Below are 17047 nucleotides of genomic sequence, written 5' to 3' on the forward strand. Positions count from 1 at the left end.
TAGGGTGGATCGAAGACAGGCCAGCTGTTTCTTTAAAGGGGTCCACGTTTCGAAAGTATAGGAACGGGAGGGCATAATGGTGGCTGAAAAGTCCCAGAACTTCATATGAATAGGTCACCTAGCTTCCGCGAAAAGATGTCGTTAGACTGCTTTGAAGTGAGACCACTTCCATAACGGAGCTGGCCAAAAGCACACTACCCAGATACAGAAACCTCTCCACTCTCGCCACGATTGATACATCACTCATGGGGGGTGGAGTATTTGACAACAAATAACCCAGGCAGGTGCCTTGTTTATGGGGCTGATGGTAAGGTCCTATCCATAAGTAGCATGCTCCAGATTCAGCAGTTGTCTCCAACTTCTTCTGAGTGAGCAGCAATTTCCTGATCAGCATACATAACATGGTTGACCAAGAGAGAGCCATCCTTTGACTGTACCCGGGCATCGATTAGCCTCCCATTATATCTGTACCAGATGGAATTTTCTCTGGTACAGTCATGGACATATTATTTAACTACTTAGTCAGATAAAATGTGAATTAGTGTAGGGGCCAGAGGACATCCCTGTCGCACCGCAAGATGAACATGAATGGCTCTGACTGCCAGCCACGCAGCTTTACCTGGGCCTGCCCATCATCTTGAAGATCATTAAAGACAGTCGCCTCCTTATTACTACCAGGGTTACTGTTCCCATGAACGTAATTGTTTCCATTCCTCCATCCACGTCGATGACTATCTACCAGACTGTTTCGTCTCATCCACAGTGTTCTACCACCATATTGCTGGTCACAACAACACTCTCAAATACTCATCCACTCACACACTCACTCATCCACTCACTCAGACACACTGCAGATCATACATACTTCGTCTTTCTGCTGCTTTCCTCACACTGCTCCAATTTGTAATTCCCTCCCATCGTCTCTTTGGCGTTCGTGTAACCTTTCTTCATTCAGGAAACATATTATTTCTTATCTAATATACATTCAATATAGCTGTTTGTTGCTGGCTGCTTGGCATTGTGACCTTGCTCTGCAACCGTGATAAAAAATATGCAAACTGCTATTCATTCATAAACTCGTGTACACTCACCAAGGCCGTAGCCATGGAGTCAACATTGGGGGGGACCAAATCTTCCAGAGGGTCTAGGGATCCCCCCCAGAAAAAAATCTACATTTGAAAATGAAATTCCTGCCATTTCCTTCCTAAAATATAAAAAAATCACTAACACATGGGGATGGACTTTTTCTTTATTTTTTACAATAATGTCTAATAGTGTATTGGATTACATTGCTCTGTTTTTTTCTTTTTTTACCTTTTCTTGTTCCATTGTTTGTAATGGCAGAGATTAGGGATTAATCAAGTACAACCATAACCATAATAATATAAACAGAAATCTATGTTATAACAATATATTGGGGGGGACATTTTGAGCATATTTGAATATTGGGGGGGATGTGTGTCCCCCAATATATATTATAATTACGGCCTTGACACACACACACAGACAACAAGCCCCCTCATTAAATGCAAAAAACACAAAGACCCCCGTATAGCCCTGAACAGACTGTTGGGGCAAGTGTTGTTAGCGAGTAGCACCGATGAAGGCTCCCACGGTACACGAGGGAATGTGTCCAGCCCGACGCTCAGCCGTCTTTGTCTCCCTCGTGATAATGTTTACACACCGCACCAAGTACTCAGTTGAGGCCGTGAGCGGGAATCGAGCTCGAGTCCCCGGGTTCGTAGTGGAGCGCGCTCCCCATGTGTAGTATAAGAACACACGCCATACTCCCCAGACCGCTCTCCATACACACACGGGCAACCGTACTAACCCAGTGTACATCATACATGCACATACCGCGTGCTTATCAATGTGCAACATTCACACATCGGGCACGTGCAGACACACCAACAGCACACGCGGCACCGTCCGCTATCCACATGCACGCATCGCAGTGCAGCAGCAGCAAGTCGAGCAGGCGCCCGGCATCACGCATTGTGCACGGGCAGTGCCACGGCTCCTCTGCACCTGCACCCGGCGCAGCTGTGGTCGTCGGTGCAGGCACCGTGACAAAATACAAAGACGAAGATCCCCCCATAGCCTGAATAGACTGTTGGGGAAATTATGTGAGCGAGCACCAATTAAGGCCGCCGTTGTCTCTCCATTGTTGACGTTTACACACCGCACCAGGTACGCATTTAAGGCTGAGTCTACCTAGAGGGGAGGGGGGCCACCAGGTTCAAACATCCGCCACTGTTCTTGGTCGTGAACGGGAATCGAAATCGAGTCACTGAATTCGAAGCGCAGCGCGCTAACCACTGCGCCACCGCTCCCCACAGCGTGCGTTTGACGCACACACTGCCTGCACACCATTGATGTGAGCGCACCGCTGTGTGTGTGTGTCAGCGTGCGCACTGCCGGACACGCACCGACACAACAACACGGACAGTGACACACGGACGCGCGGCGTGTCGCCGGCTCATTCACGCCGTCATGGTGACACCGCCTCCAGACGCATCCGCTGCAGACATCGCCTACCTGGAGGTCGTGGGGAGGAGGGTGGAGGAGGCTGGCGCCGGGATAAGAAGGCTGGAGCCGGGATGAGGAGGCGCCTGTGTTACTGCGCTTTGCGCGCGAGTCCTCTCGTCTCTGCATTAATCCGAGACCCGGCGGCGAGGGCGGGGCCAAGTGGGGAGAGGCGGGGCCATGTATGGAGGGGGGCGGTGTCACGCGTGAAGGGGGAGGGGACACGTATAGAGGGGGCGGGGGCCAGTGCAGAAGGGAGGGCCCACGCAAGGAAGGGAGGGTAAGGGCGGGTCCTCAGTCAATGGGAAGGGCAAAATTAACAAATACTGTACCGAAAGACCCAAAGAATATGACTATATAAGGAGGCTATTATTTCCATCTTAATTTGTTTGTCCACATGAAAGGAATAAGAGCTTTTCATACAAAACCCATCAGCCCCACGGCCTTCTGGTAGTGCATAATTTCAGCAGTGTCTCATCAGCAGAACCAGGCTTAATTTAAAGAATGCTGAACTGCCAGATGTTATATGCAAGAACCCTCTTAAGAACTGGGTGCTAGTTCGGCAAATGTATAGGTCACACCCAAGACAAATAAATAGGATAGTGGTAAAAAGGCGCGAAAAAAATAGATCGGGGACCAGAGAAAACCCAAAGAAGATATATTTGGTGGGAAACAAAAAGGGGCTGAGAGAGACTTGTGGACTGTTCCAGAAGTTCAGGAGTTCAGAGCTCCAAGACAAGAAACGTGGCTCAAGAACGAGCTTCCTACGGGTGTGTGTGTTGTGTGTATGTAGAACTTATTTCGCACCTTGCGTAGCCAACCCTACGAATCGTCTTGATAAGGAAACAATAAAGTTCCATTACCAGGATGGCTCGTGAGGACTCCCTTTCAAAGGATGGCAGCGTTGGTGCGATTTTTCATCATACCGCGTTCTGGCAGAAGAAGACCCTGTCAGAGGGAGTCCAGGGAAGCAAGGGAGGAGAAAAGCGAGTGAGACGGGCCGGCTGCGCCTCCACCGCCGTCACCCTCAACCCTGCCACCACCACCACAGGAAGTGGCGAACGCTGCCCACTCAGCACCCCGGACAGCGACTCGCAGCTGGTTCCGCCGCCGCTGCTGTCCGAACGAACTCCTGAGCTGCTGCGAACATCACGGCAGCGGTCAACCAGCCATCAAAGCAGCAGAACGGCCCTGGAGTTATCCAGAGGACCGAGGGTGTCCCGTGCGTGGCTGCTGCTGTCGCCGGCCGGCCTGCGGAGATTGCCTCAACGGCTGGGGCAAGTTGAGAACTTCGTGCTGGCTAGAGGGAGTTGGGATGCGTTTGTACGAGCTTTAAAGCGGCGTGAACAGAGGAGGGGGCGTTGAGAGCGCTGCCCACGACCGAGGGCAGGAAAGATTTGGTGGTTGTGACGCGTTCTCTATCGTGTATTCACCCAAGGTTTCCCCAGAACGCGACTCCCCCTTCAAACCGAAACTTGTTCCACCCGAGTGATCTTTGTTGTGGGTTGGTGACAGTGGGCACAACAGCAGGGACACACCGACCAAGTCAGAGGGAATTTCAAGGGCTTGGAAATTTACTTGTTGCTCCCACCAGGTCACACACAATAAGTTAGATGTGGGCAGCGCCTCAAATGGTGCCACACATCCGAGGAATACAATCACAAAGTCATATTTCTAAGACGTATAGTCAAAACCTCACTCATGCCTATGGTCCTACACAATCCCGACACACACATCGTTCCAAAAGTCCCTGCATGGCTCTGTGCAGCTCCATACGCTTCACTGAACTTCCGCTGGGAGGCTAGCTCGGAGGCTTCAGCTGGCAGTTTATCGCTGTGTTCGTGCAAGATCCCCCACAGGTCTCAGTCCTCTGGACTGCATATCGCCTGATTACGAGCGCCACCGCAGGTCGCTGTATCTCCTGGCCAACTGTTGGGCTGCAGGAAGGATGTTGGCTTTCTCTCTGCCGGACCTCCTGCCGTTGCAACCTCTCTCGTCCAAGGCTTCAACACATTCTGCGCCCCTCTGCTCTCCAGCCTGAACTGCCACCAGGCCCACTTGCAAGCATAGCCTTATTATAGACTCTCCTCCACCCACAAATAAACTATTTTGTCATTCTCTATAGTGAGCGTAATGTTTTTCTTACAGCACGTATTGTCCCTGGCTGTTTCTGGTTTGATGTTGCGCTCCCGCACTTGAAAACACATCAGTCGTCCACGATGTATCTGTTCTGGCTCAAGCCCTTTATATACCGAGCCAGCCCCCCCCCCCCTGCCCCATGCTGCCTTACCATCGGCATCATTATTAGCGGTGGGTCATCTGTTTTCACCTGTGGGCTTCAATTACCCCTACCTGTCTTTATCAACCATTTTGTTTCCCAGATTTAAATCAGTCTGATTCAGACCAGTTGCTGCCTTTGTTTGGGCATCAAAGCTGCCATTGTCGAGCAAGACAACCGCCAGCATGAGAGAGCTCCCGGCCCCACCAACACACACGAAGAAAATGTGCTGCACATCACTGCATCACAACTGGGGATACGGTGTGAACGTGTACCCGTGACAGCGTTGTACTCCACTCTTCCGGGGTCGAAGACGACCACCCTGCAAGCCGCCTATAAAGAGATGGTGGTAGCAACTGCGTCGGGAACATCGGTTCTGGCAACCTCTTTGGAGGGGTTTGGTGTGCGGGTGACATGTGACCTGGGAAATGTTGAGAAAGATGCCCGGTACAGAAGCATTAAGTGGCGGAAATTGGTGGAGGTATGGACAATTTGGCTCATGTGCACCAGTCGGTGGAGGAGAAGGGTCGTTTGGTGGGGCCTGCTTTGGTGTCCAACACGTGTTCTGTAATAGTCGTGTGGAGACGCCGAATAGAGAGCGACTATATTTGTTGTGACCTGTGCAGGTGGTGGTTGGCGAGACTGTCACCATCCCGCCAGCAGCACAGGTCTCGATCTCCCTGCACTACAGAGCTCCCCCGATTACTGCTCGTCTGGATTTACCTGTGCTGGTCTCTCCCTCACCCGGGGGTAGCTGATCGTCACTCCTTGGTAGGAGCAGGAAGGGTGGTGCGTAGCAACCAACAATTGCGGAGCCAGGATTTTCAGGCAGGGGGGGGGCAACTCCTCCAGCAATGAAAAAATGATAGGAGTTGTTAGTAAGGAACTGTCCCTTGATTTTTATTCGACGCGTGTGCGGCGATGGCGCAGCCATCGATCGAGGGTCGAATTCGAACTGTGTGTGATCGGCATCACGCTCGCTGAAGGTGTTTGCCTTCAGGGAAGCCGTGTACTGTATACGCAACTGCGCACAATTCTGTGAATCACTTATAACCGCTTTGCCGTTACTTATTGCCAATTATGGACTCAGACTATTGTCCTCCGCCAGTGGCAACCAAGGTTGTTTGTGCAGTTCTTGAATATGGCAGAGATAGAATCCATTGTGCAAGCGGGTACTAGACTGGTCGAAATTAGTCCCCGTCTGCGTCGCGGTGGCGAGATGTTCTCCCTCGCCTGGTATGAAGAAGGTTGTGGGATTCTATCCAGACCCTACTGTCTGTATGTTTGGAGTTTGCATTTTCTTCCCGTGAGCAAGTTGGATTTTTCTCCGGGTCCTCTATTTTGTCCCTTCACATTTACAGACATGCGTTCAACGTATTTGACTGATATAAGTTGTCCACAGGATGAGCCACTTCTTTGAGCTATCATTTGTGGCGCGGTCGCTTCTGAAAAACAGCTATATAGCTCATTGGGTCTTACCTGGTAAAATAAAAACATATTTTAGTTTTTTTGTATTATAGTTTACCGGGTTCGATCGAGATGAATCAGAACTAGTGGTGACAGTAGGGGATCCCTATGAATGTATGTATGTTGAACTTTTTTCGCACCGTACGTAGCGAACCGAACTAATCGGAGGTGCGAAGGAAGCACAGCAAGACTAAACAAAGGCAGTTTTAACTGAATGTGTTTTCATTTTATATTTAAAAGTGCCTATCTTCAGTGGCTTCCTAATGTCGAAAGAGCGTTCCAGACGGCCGCAGAAGCACATCTGAAATGGCGCTATGCAGTGACCGTCTTTTTTCAGTAGTGACGTCAGGTGGATGGTTACCATTGCTTTCGGAAATCCAGATTCGTCAAGAGCTCAGGGGGAGAAACCTTGGGCGTTTTTACGATAATTTGGAGACGATTTCAGTCAGAACACATGAATTACATGGGACGGACCCATCTGAGGGAACATCACATTGATACGGGGAATGCGACGCCCATGAGACAAAACTCATATCAAATGAGTCAAATTGAAATGTTGCGTACAGGCACAATCTGTCCCTGCACTAGCCCCTGGGGGGCGCCAGTGATCCTCTTAAAGATATCTTATGGTTTTTCAGCGGTTTTGCATTGCTTTCTAACAATTGAATAAGGTGGCGTTGTCTGACGCTTTCCCCATGCCGTGTATTGATGACTCGCTAGAAGACCAGGGGTCGGCAACATGCGGCTCCGGATCTACGTGCAGCTCTTTAAGGGCTGCTTTGTGGCGTTATTTACGAAGCACCACCGGTCTTGTATTCACCACGTGCATTGCGGCTCTTGAAATATTGAGTTTTCTTTTTTATCGAATTCGAAAAAAATGGCCCTTCTGGTTATTTTGGTTTGCCGACCCCTGTGCGAGACGCACGGGCAGGTGCGACATTTCTTCAGTACGAATTTTGGCAGCTTCCTGTCGACATAGACGGCCTTTAGAACACCCCACGGACCGTTCCACTTTAACTATTTGCTCATGGGGCTCAATGATAGCTCCTGTTACGTTTCGAAAGTTTATGGGATTCGTGTTAGCCGGCCTCCAGTGGGATACACGCAGGGCCGGATAAAGGCATGGGCTTTAGGGACTGCAGCCCAGGGGCCTCTGTCAGCTGGAGGGCCTCCAGAGATTAAGTGAAAAATAAAAGAAAAAAATATATATCATATATTTTTGTTATTTGATATATTATTTTTAATTTTATTTTTCTACCTACGTGACTTTACCGAAAGAACCAAAGAGTATGGATTCCTGCAGTCACGAAAGCTTCAAATCAAGATTAAGTGAAAAGTTATTTCATTTGTGAATGCTGAATTTTATTTGTTGTTAGCCTTGCAAAAATAAATGTTAATTTTCTTTAACTTTGTTTTCCTTTTGAAAAGATTACTGGGGGTCTCACAGTACCTTTAGCCCAGGGGTCTACAAAATCTTAATCCGGCCCTGGATACACGCCTCATATATCTGGACGATGTGATTGTGTTTGGTCACTCATTCGAGGAACACCCATAACGGCTGCGTTAGGTATTTACCAGGGTCCGAGGGGCCAAGTTGAAACTCGACACACCTTAGATTAGCAAGGTGGGCTCCGTACGGTGCGAAATGAGTTTAACATACATACCCTCCAAATATTATCTGTTTCAATCGTCTGTCCGATATTTGGGCCACATTATCAGTGTAATAGGAGTTACTATTGATACTGAAAATACAGCAATGTAAGAGAATAGTCTGTGCCAACATCCGTTTCGAAAGTGCGTAGATTCCTCGGATTTGTGTCCTATTATCGGCGATTTGTACCCCAGTTTTCCACCATCGCAAAGCCACAGCATGTGCTTACAAGTAAAACAACCACAGAGGTTTTCACGGAGTGCAGAGGAGGCTGCGTTCCAGCAGCTGTGTATGCGCCTGATTGAGGCACCCCCTCGCGTACCCGGGCATTTATTGTTGCAGGTGCAAAACGGAAGAGAGATGGTCGTAGCGTATCGTAGTCGCGTTCTGTCTACCGCCGAGCAAAAATACTGTTACCCGCAGCGAGCTGCAGTCAGTCCTGCACTTCATGCACCAGTTCTGCTGCCCATGCCTTAACGGCCAGTAATTCAAAGTACGCACCGACCACGCGGCTCTACAATACTCTCTAATCAAGCGGCCGTCAAGCCAGATGGGATGATGGATTGAGCGACTGCAGGAATTTGGTTTTGATTTCGTTTATCGCAAGAGTGCCCGCCATTCCAACGCAGATGCTCTCTCTTGGTTTAACACGTAGGCTTTCGCGACGAGGCTTTCTCTTGCCCAAGCTCCCCGGTAGGATGCGTGTGTGCATGACAGGATAAGCACGCTGTTAGGAGATCGACCCAGCGAGGAGCCGGGTTATTGCCCCCAGTATCAGCAGGGCAAGAGGGAGACTAGTCTGCCCTTGTGGGATATGATCAACTCAGGCCGATCGGATTCAAGGCCAGGAGGACGATGCACCCTTATACCCCATTAGGGACTTCATCAATAATAATAAAGATGGCTGCATCTCAGTCATTTGATGTCGCACTTTTATCATTGGGATGCGGACTCACAGCGCCGATGCATTCTCGTTCCCAATTCGTGGCGGGGAGGTTGGTAGAAGGCATCAACAGGCAGCAGCAGCAGCTCATGCACCTGGGAGAAAACGAAACTAGTGCCGGGTTGAAAAATCACGTTTACTGTCCGGGTATGTTGACGGTCGTTCATTGTGAAGATTGTGCACGATGCAAACCACCCCCTTTTGTACCCCTAACATTTCCTTGCAACCCATCACTCTCTATGGTAAATGAGATGAGGTAGTTGCTCTAGATACCCTGGGTCCCTTCCCACGACTCCGCAAGTGAATCATGATCTGCTGGTTGGGGCTGAATACAAGACCCGCTGGCCCATTGCGTGGCCTCTCTCAGACCAGACGGCACAAAATAATGGGTATGTGGTGGATAAGCCCCGAACACTTTCTGAAGGAGATCCGCGCTATTTTTGGCACTTAAAGCTGCGCGCCTCACCTTACCACCCGCAGACGGACGAGCTGGTTTGAAAGGCTGAATCGCACTATTTCGACCAAGCGATACGAAGTTGTCAATGAAAGACAAAACCATTGGGATTTACACATTCTGGGCGAACCACCGGGCGCTGATGCTGGGAGTGAAAACCCTCCATGAACATCAATGGGATCACATGGTCCACTCGAATCACCACCCAGGAGAACACTGAGATCACCAGGACTACCAATGGGACCTCCCAGACTATGACTCTCACGACCTATACAATGAAAGCGACCACAGGGGCTCCCAATTTGACTTACCAAGACTACCAAATTATTGGATGCTCACTCATGTATGAACACACATATGTGTCCGCTCATGTTTTAATGAACACAGCAATAGATACTTATCCACGCAGATGTGTGCAGATTTTAACATGGGAATCGCCTATAAAAGAATGGAGATTCCTGTATGGATAGTGTGGGTCTTGCCGTGTAGCGGGTGCGTTCTATGCATTAGGAAAATAGGAATTGAGCATCGACTGTAATGCATAATAGCGAGTGGATCACACACATTTGGTCGCCATCTGCTGGCTTGCCAAGGTATGCCAGTACAGCAAGGAGGTTAATTATTAACTCACATTCCACGATATACGTGAATTGAGTTTTACTCATGTTCTCCAATTTTCTCGCACACGCATAAACACTCATTTAATGGAGTTGGCCAAACATCCCAATACAGTGTGGGGCAACATAGCTTGTCCAATTGTTGGGAGCGCTGGGCTCTGGCTGCCTTCCCTGCCACTTGTCTGTGGTTTCCCGTGCAAAAAAAAACTGCCCGCGTGACAAAATCTACTCCAGCTGCGTTTTGATCTGCTGCGATGTTCGTGAATAACTCGTACATCTAACGTACAGCTCATGGTCTGCACAGCATGTGCCAACCCCGGTCACGGGACCTCCCCTCCGTTACCATTGCCTTCCACACTCACCCCCAGATGTAGTGGTAGCAGATATCATGTCCGAGTTTATCGCTCGAGTCCAAAGCTAAAGGGATGTATTAATTACTAGCGGAAGTACCCGGCTTTGCCCGGGTGAAAAATATCTTTCTTAAAAACCTTACATATATATACACAGATACTAAGGTATTGTCAAAGCCCGGTGGGCTGTTTGTACATTTTTCCACCAACAAATATATAAAGAGGCTTTCACAAGTCCAAAAAGTTGTAGAAAGTGTGGGGTAAATAGTTGATGTCAAAATGTTTCCGAAAATTGTGGTCTCCCCCCCCCCCCCTCAAAAAATATCTTTACCCCTCGTAGGTATATATACTAACAACACCTTACATACAACAGAGGAAGTGGTATCTATTGACTCTGTAGTAGTATCTACTGACTGTACCGTAGTATCTACTGAGCCAGTAGTAGCTACTGACTGTGTAGTAGTATTTAGTGACTGTAATAACTACTGACCATAGTAGTATTTACTGGGCCTACAGTAGTATCTACCGACTATATACTCGTAACGACTAACTGTATAGTATCTGCTGACTCTATATTGTATCCACTGACTATAGTAGTAACTACAAAGTCTATAGCAGTATCTACTCACTCTATAATAGTATCTACTGACTCTAGTAGCTACTCACCGTAGCAATATGTACTGACGGTATAGTAGTATATACTGACTGTAGCAGTATTGACTGACTGTAGTGGTATATACTGACTGTTTTAGTATTTACTATAGCGGTATCCACCAACTCGATAGCAGTATCTACTATCGCTACAGCAGTGTATACCGACTGAGGTCGTACCTGCTATCACTACAGCAGTGCATACTGCTGTGTTGGTACCTGTTATGATGACAGCAGTGCATACTGACTGTGGTGGTACCTGCTATGATTACAGCAGTGCATACTGCTGTGGTGGTATCTGCTATGATGAGAGGAGTACATATTGTGGTGGTGGTACCTGGTATGATAACAGCAGTGCATATTGACTGTACTCATCATTCACCCTCACCATTCACCACTCACAACTCACCCTTAGCACTCATCCTCACCACTCACCACTCCCACTCACTATTCACCATTCACCCTCACAACTCACCACTCACCAACCTCCCTCACCAATCTCCCTCACCACTCACCCTCACCACTCACCCTCACCACTCACCCTCACCACTCACCAATCACCACTCACCCTCACCACTCACTCTCACCACTAACCCTCACCACTAACCCTCACCACTCTCACTCACCACTCTCCCTCACCAGTCACCACTCACTCTCACCATTCACCCTCACCATTCAGCCTCACCACTCACCCTCACCACTCACCCTCACCACTCACCGTCACAACCACCACTCACCCTCACCACTCAACTTCACCCTCACTACTCACCATTCATCCTCACCAATCACCACTGACCAATCACCACTCACCACTCTCCACTAACCCTCACCACTCAACCTCACCACTCACCCTCAAAACTAACCACTCTCTCACCACTCACCCTCACCACTCAGCACTCACCACTCACCCCTCACCGCTCACCACTCACCCATCACCACTCACAACCGCCACTCACCCTCACCACTCATCCTCACCACTCACCCTCACAACAACCACTCACCCTCACCACTCACCCTGACCACTCATCCTCACCAATCACACCCTCACCAATCACCACTCACCCGCACTGCTCACCCTCACCACTCACGCTCACCCTCACCACTCACCCCTCACTAATCACCACTCATAACCGCCACTCACCCTCACCACTCACCACTCACCCTCAACACTCACCCTCACCACTCACCGTGACCACTCACCCTCACTACTCACCACTCATCCTCACCAATCACATCCTCAACAATCACCACTCACCCTCACAACTCACCCTCACCACTCACTCTCACCACTCACCACTCACCCCTCACAACAACCACTCACCCTCACCGCTCAGCACTCACCCTCACCAATCACCACTCACCCTGACCACTCACCACTCATCCTCACCAATCACATCCTCACCAATTACCATTCACCCTCACTGCTCACCCTCACCGCTCACCCTCACCACTCACCCTCACCACTCACGCTCACCCTCACCACTCACCCCTCACTAATCACCACTCACAACCGCCACTCACCCTCACCACTAACCCTCACCACTCACCCTCACCACTCACTAATCACCTCTCACAACCGTCACTCACCCTCACCACTCACTCTTACCACTCACCCTCACCACGCACCCTCACAACAACCACTCACCCTCACAACAACCACTCACCCTCACTACTCACCCTCACCACTCATCCTCACCAATCACACCCTCACCAATCACCACTCACCCTCACTGCTCACCACTCAACCTCACCACTCACGCTCACCCTCACCATTCATCCCTCACTAATCACCACTAACAACCGCCACTCACCCTCCCCACTCACCCTCACCACTCACCCTCACCAATCACCACTCACCCTCACCACTCACTACTCACCCTCACCACTCTCCCTCACCACTCTCCCTCACCACTCTCCCTCACCACTCTCCCTCACCACTCTCCCTCACCAGTCACGCTCACCACTCACCACTCACGCTCACCACTCACCCTCACTACTCACCCTAACCACTCACCACTCACCCTCAACACTCACCCTCACCGCTCACCACTCACCCTCACCACTCACCCTGACCACTCATCACTCATCCTCACCAATCACACCCTCACCAATCACCACTCACCCTCACTGCTCACTCTCACTGCTCAACCTCACCACTCACCCTAACCACTCACGCTCACCCTCACCACTCACCCCTCACTAATCACCATTCACAACCGCCACTCACCCTCACCACTCACCACTCACCCTCACCACTCACCCTCACTACTCACCACTCATCCTCACCAATCACACCCTCAACAATCACCACTCACCCTCACCACTCACGCTCAACACTCACCCTCACCACTCATGCTCACCACTAACCCTCACCACTCACCCCTCACTAATCACCACTAACAACCGCCACTCACCCCTCCCCCACTCACCCTCACCCTCACCAATCACCACTCACCCTCACCACTCAACCTCACCCTCACCACTCACCCACACCACCACCACTCTCCCCCTCACCACTCTCCCCTCACCACTCTCCCCCTCACCACTCTCCCCCTCACCACTCTCCCCCTCACCACTCTCCCCCTCACCACTCTCCCCCCTCACCACTCTCCCCCCTCACCACTCCTCCCCCTCAACCACTCTCCCCCTCACCACTCTCCCCCTCACCACTCTCCCCCTCACCACTCTCCCCCCTCACCACTCTCCCCCTCACCACTCTCCCCCTCACCACTCTCTCCCTCACCACTCTCTCCCTCACCACTCTCCCCCTCACCACTCTCCCCCTCACCACTCTCCCCCCTCACCACTCTCCCCCTCACCACTCTCCCCTCACCACTCTCTCCCTCACCACTCTCCCCCTCACCACTCTCCCCCTCACCACTCTCCCCCTCACCACTATCCCCCTCACCACTCTCCCCCTCACCACTCTCCTCCCTCACCACTCTCCCCCTCACCACTCTCCCCCTCACCACTCTCCCCCCTCAGCAACACTCTCCCCCCTCACCACTCTCCCCCTCACCACTCTCTCCCCTCACCACTCTCCCCCTCACCACTCTCCCCCTCACCCTCTCCCCCTCACCACTCTCCCCTCACCACTCTCACCCCCTCACCACTCCTCTCCCTTCACCACTCTCGCCTCCTCACCACTCTCTCCCTCACCACTCTCGCCCTCACCACTCTCCCCTCACCACTCTCCCCCTCACCACTCTCCCCCTCACCACTCTCCCCCTCACACTCTCCCCCTCACCACTCTCCCCTCACCACCTCTCCCTCACCACTCTCTACCCTCACCACTCTCTCCCTCACACTCTCTCCCTCACCACTCTCTCCCTCACCACTCTCTCCCCTCCCCACTCTCCCCCTCACCACTCTCCCCCCTCACCACTCTCCCCCTCACCACTCTCCCCCTCACCACTCTCTCCCTCACCACCTCCCTCACCACTCTCCCCCTCACCACTCTCTCCCTCACCTACTCTCTCCCTCACCACTCTCCCTCACCTCACCACTCTCTCCTCACCACTCTCTCCCTCACCACTCTCCCCTCACCACTCTCCCCCCTCACCACTCTCCCCCTCACCACTCTCTCCCTCACCACTCACTCTCTCCCTCACCACTCTCACCACTCTCACCACTCTCACCACTCTCTCCCTCACCACTCTCTCCCTCACCACCACTCTCCCTCACCACTCTCTCCCTCACCACTCTCTCCCTCACCACATGTTAAGGGCGCTCCTAAAGGAATCTACAACCTTCGATGATCCCTTTGTGCGATTCAAAGAATCGATTCCTGGCGCATAGGAGGTTTCCATTTTGAATGACAGAGTTTTATTTTCATTGATATGTTATGTTTTAATGTTTTCAGGAGTTTTTAATAACATTTTTGCCCCGGTCAACGCCGGATATTTCCTGTTCGTAGCAGTTTATATCGACTTTAACCAACTTATAGTAAACGGTTCATATTCTTAGGTTTTTTTTTTCTTTTTTTTTTCGGTTAAGTCACGTAAGTAAAACATCAAAATAAAAATAAAATAAATAAATAAATATAAAATCACGACGTTTCGGAGGCAACACAAGTCTCCGTCATCGGGTGGGACCGTCACAGCCGAATTAGCTGCATCAAGTGAAGCAATGATTCAACATGTAATCCCTTATAAGCAAGTTGAAGGGAGGTGGAGAGGGGGGAGAGCTTATTAGACTGTGGTAGCCAATGAATGGAAACGTATCGGGAGGGAGGAGGAGCGGTGATCAAAGACTGCACGCAGTGCTCAACACAATGAATGGAAACGTATCGAGAGGGAGGAGGAGCGGCGATCAAAGACTGCACGCAGTGCTCAACACAATGAATGGAAACGTGTCGGGACGGAGGGTGAGCGGCGATCAAAGACTGCACGCAGCGCTCAACACAATGAATGGAGACGTGTCGGGACGGAGGGTGAGCGATGATCAAAGACATCACGCAGTGCTCAACACAATGAATGGAAACGTGTCGGGACGGAGGGTGAGCGGTGATCAAAGACTGCACGTGGGGATGTTAACAATCGGTGAAGTAAATTAAAATAGTGCCTGTCAGATAAGATGGTCCAAAAAAGTGTAATTAAGTCTTTTTTGCGTGGTTAATAACATCTTTCCAATGATTACTGAGTTTGTACCCATCATCACGGTTGAAATTATGTCTGTGTTTGTATATTTGTATGGCTTCGTGTACAAACCTTTGATGGTAGCCAGGTTTGCAGAGAACCTTGGTCTCGGAAAAGACAATTTCATGAGAGCCCGCCGAGTTGTAGCAATGATCGGCAACGGCCGAAGAATCAGTTCTGCCGTGTTTCAGATCTGACTTGTGCTCGCGGACACGATCAGCAACATGACGTTTTGTTTCTCCAATGTAGCAATCACCACAAATGCAACTCAATTTGTAGACTCCAGGATACTGTAAGTCAGGAACGACATCCTTCACAGATGGAATCAGATCACGGATTTTATGCACTGTACTGAATCGGACTTGGATCTTATGTTTGTTTAGAATTTTGGAGATCTTTTTGGTCACGCCTGCTATGTATGGTAACGTGATAGTTTTGGTCGTAGTTTCGATAGTACGGTCAGAGTATCCGTTCATCCTGAGGGCCCGATGTACATGTCTCAATTCACCGGTCAGGTGGTGTTGGTCAGAAATGCCATGGGCTCTGTGGTATAGCGTTTTGATGAGAGAATTCTTTTGAGATGGGTGGTGGTGGGAATCCGGTTTCAAGTAGGAATCTGTGTGGGTGGCTTTCCTGTAGACAGAATGTCCCAAGGATCCGTCAGGTCTCCTCTCAAACAGAATATCCAAAAATGGTAGTTTGCCGTCTTTCTCTACTTCCATAGTGAATCTGATGGATGGGTGTCTAGAATTGATGTGGTCTAAGAAGTGGTTCAGTGCTGGGAGGCCATGTGGCCAGATGACGAAAGTGTCATCAACATACCTCTTCCAAAAGGAAGAACGCAGGGTGGATGTCTGGATGGCGTCTGATTCAAACTCTTCCATGAACATGTTGGCTATAACTGGTGACAAGGGGGAGCCCATAGGGGTACCCTCATTCTGTTTGTAGAAGGTGCCATTCCAGGTAAAATAGGTGTTGGTGAGGCAATGCCTCACCAGCGCAGGTACATCAAATCTAGAATTATAGTAAACGGGAATCGTCCGAATCTAAAGGAATCTACAACCTTCGATTCCTTTGCGCGATTCAGAGAATCGATTCTTGGCGCGTCGGGTTTATAATTTTAATTACACACTTGTATTTTCATTGGTATGTAATGTTTTAAAGTTTTCAGAAGATTTTAAATGTATTTTCCCCCCGGGCAACGCCGGGTATATCGAGTTTATACCACAAAGTCGTCGCTTGACACGGGTGGGGTGTCGAGGCCTAGTACCGTGCAGAGCCTCCGGCCTTGCCTAGATTGCCCATCCAGCTGAGGCTGGGTACTGGGGCCAATACTCCCCCCCCCCGCGCTACAATAATACTGTCTAATCGCTATAATTTTATTATCTACCGACCCTATAATAGTAATTGCACACATTGGGGTGGGGGGGGGAGTGAAGAGGACGTGAAACTTTGATGAATTTACCTCAGAAT

General features: G+C 50.2%; 1 protein-coding gene across 1 annotated transcript in view; it reads right to left on the bottom strand.

Annotated features, from left to right (window-relative positions):
* The window catches only part of LOC133351461 (mitochondrial glutamate carrier 1-like), a 100435-nt gene extending 97771 nt beyond the window's left edge, over nt 1-2664 (bottom strand). The window contains exon 1 of the mRNA XM_061566688.1: nt 2539-2664. The gene's annotated coding sequence lies outside the window, so the exon portion shown is untranslated. The remainder of the gene's footprint in view (nt 1-2538) is intronic.
* Nucleotides 2665-17047: the final 14383 nt, after the last annotated feature.

Source organism: Lethenteron reissneri, chromosome 37 (genome assembly GCF_015708825.2).
Source record: "Lethenteron reissneri isolate LAM-NWPU_2019-01 chromosome 37, ASM1570882v1, whole genome shotgun sequence".
NCBI lineage: Eukaryota > Metazoa > Chordata > Hyperoartia > Petromyzontiformes > Petromyzontidae > Lethenteron > Lethenteron reissneri.